Genomic DNA, 2,596 nt, shown 5'->3' on the forward strand with positions numbered 1-2,596 from the left:
CTGGCTTTTTTCGCAGCCTCATGGTCATACCTGACCTTCCAGAACTTGTCATTGGCCTGAAAAAATGCAACAAAGGTTTTCTTGAAGTTAAAACGAAAATTGTTAAAATGGAAAGTAAAGTACTCAGATCGGAAGCTTACCGCCGGAGCCGGGTTAGCTTGGCAGAAGGGGCTTAGGCCGGTCCTCCCGCAGTCTGCTAAGCTTTCGTTCAAGAGGGACTTGGTCATGTCGTCAACGACGTCCTCAGGTAGGTCATTGGGGCTGTGCCGCAGAGGATCATCCTTCCGGCCCGTGTAATCACACATTAAGCCGGGGCGGCGGCTCAAGGGAATCACCCGCCAAGAAATCCAGACCCGGACCAGATCAACGCCGTTGAGGCCATTTCCCAGGAGAGCCTTAATCTTGTTGATGGTGGGGATCAGTGGTTGACGCTCAGCTTGAGATAGTTTGTCTGGCAGGGGGTGATTTGGCTCCAGACGCAGGGCACGAAAGCTGGGCAGAGGGTTCTCATCAGCTGGAGAGGTATCCTGGCAGTAGAACCATGTCTGGTTCCAGTCCTTTGGGTGGCTTGGCGGCTCAGCATAAGGAAAGAGGCAATCTCTCCGTCGTTGAATGGAGATTCCGCCAAGTTCCAAGCTAGGCCCGTTGGCGCATTCATTCTGGTGGTTCAAGTAAAATAACTCCCTAAAGAGTAGCAGGCTGGGTTCCTCTCCAAGGTATACCTCACAAAACACTTGAAAGTTGCAAATGTTCGACACGGAATTGGGTCCAATGTCTTGAGGTCACAGATCAAAAAAGTTTAGAACGTCTCTGAAGAATTTTGAGCTGGGAGGAGCAAAGCCCCGGCTCATGTGATCAGCAAATATCACAACCTCTCCGTCTCTTGGTTGAGGTCTTTCTTCGAACGGGTCAGGGGCATGATAGGACATGACCCGCAGCGGTCGTGCCGATCTGTAATTTCAGCTGAATGATCCAGCGCCCAGCTGTAGGTCTCGTCATCCAGCGAAAATGAAAGAATCATGGTCGACCTGTCGTCTCGATTGGACACTTGGACGTAGCGCACTTCCCCTCGCTGACCCCCATGTGCTGGTACCTGCTCAGCATCGGAAGCATCGGGGAATCGGAAGCAGGCAGCAGGCTGCAGCGCGGCAGCTCGGCGAAGCGGCGCTCCGGCCGGTCGCTGAAGGGGTCGACGGAGCAGGCACCCCAGGCCACGTCCACCCACCACAGCCGGTCGCCCAACGCCAGCACCTCATGGTTGATCAGCATGCTCCGCGCAGCCTCCATCTCGACCACCCCGACCAGCGGCCGCTTGTCCCACTCCCCTGTCTCGGAGAGAAACCGGCGAACGACCCTGCGGCACTCCCCTCCCCCGCGACTGCTTTTGCTGAGCTGAGCGACCATGTACCTCTCAGGCGGGCCGTGGGAGCCTTGGGATTGGGTGAGCAGGCCGAAAGAGGTGCTCATCTTGGGGACGTCCATGCCCGGGGCCGGGAGGCGGACCAGCTGGCCGCTGAGAGGGTTGCAGAGGAAGAGCTTGGCGGTCGGTTCCACGCCGCTGCGGTCCGCGGCGAGTTCGTGTGCCCGTATGGGGCGGGGGCGGGGGCGGGCGTCGACGAAGTCGAGGAGGAGGAGACCGTCGCAGCTGGCGCTGCGGACGATGCCCACGAGGGGACCCATGTCGCCGTGGGGGTCGACGAGGCGAGCGGGGACGGAGAGGCGGGAGACGCAGGGGGTGGTGTCGAGGTCGACGAGCGCGCGCGCGCCCCGCGACGGCGCCTCTGACGCGTCCAGCGCCGCCTGGCTGTTCACCATGGCCCAGGGAGGGCGCGGGGCCGCCGTGCAGAGGGACCGGCGGAGGGGGGCCGTGACGGCGACGGCGCCGGCGAGGCGTCGGAGCAGGAGGGGCATTTTGCTTTCGGAGGAGCCGGTGACGCTGTGTGTGGTAGGCTGGCAGAGTGGCAGTACGGGGGAGGGGTTTGTGCCCTGCCCGTGAGCGACCTGGGACGAAGAGTTGTTGGAGACTCGGTCCAGGCGGCTCTGACAGCTTTAGTCAAAAGGAAGGGTCACGTCGAGCGTTCTCCGGTTGAAGCAGAGAAGAGGACGGGAAGCTGTGTTTAAACTCCTGTTTCAGATTTATTAGAGCATCTCCACTAGTCCCCCAAGAGGCCCTTTTCTTTAACCTTTTTATCGTCGGCGGTGAAAAAAACTCCACTCACGCCTCCAGCATCACTTTTTCTGCCGGTTTCGTGCAATTTTAGCGCCGGCAGTCCCGATCGAAACCCAGCCCCCTGGGAGGCATCTGGGAGCGCCGGCGACTTGTTTATGCATGCAAAGGCCCACATGCAGCCTCTCTCCTCTCATTTTTCACCTGACACGCATGAGCTCCCTTTCTCTCTCCTCGCGGCTTTTCTTCCAACAACCGCGCCGCCGCCGTCTGCTTGCCGCCGCCGCGGCGGCTGCTCCAGCGGGTGGGGCCTCCTCCTCGTCCTCGTCGCGCGCCTTGGCTTCCTTCTCGTCCTCCTCTCGGCTCGCTGCTTGCTGCATGCGCGCCTCTGCGCTGCTTCAACCTCCGCCATCGAGGCCGAGCTGGAGG

At 60.2% G+C, this 2,596-nt stretch overlaps 1 pseudogene; it reads right to left on the reverse strand.

Moving 5' to 3' along the window:
* Positions 1–865: 865 nt before the first annotated feature.
* On the reverse strand, positions 866–1,911 carry LOC109781031 (uncharacterized; annotated as a pseudogene).
* Positions 1,912–2,596: the final 685 nt, after the last annotated feature.

Source organism: Aegilops tauschii, chromosome 1, assembly GCF_002575655.3.
Source record: "Aegilops tauschii subsp. strangulata cultivar AL8/78 chromosome 1, Aet v6.0, whole genome shotgun sequence".
NCBI classification, from domain to species: domain Eukaryota; kingdom Viridiplantae; phylum Streptophyta; class Magnoliopsida; order Poales; family Poaceae; genus Aegilops; species Aegilops tauschii.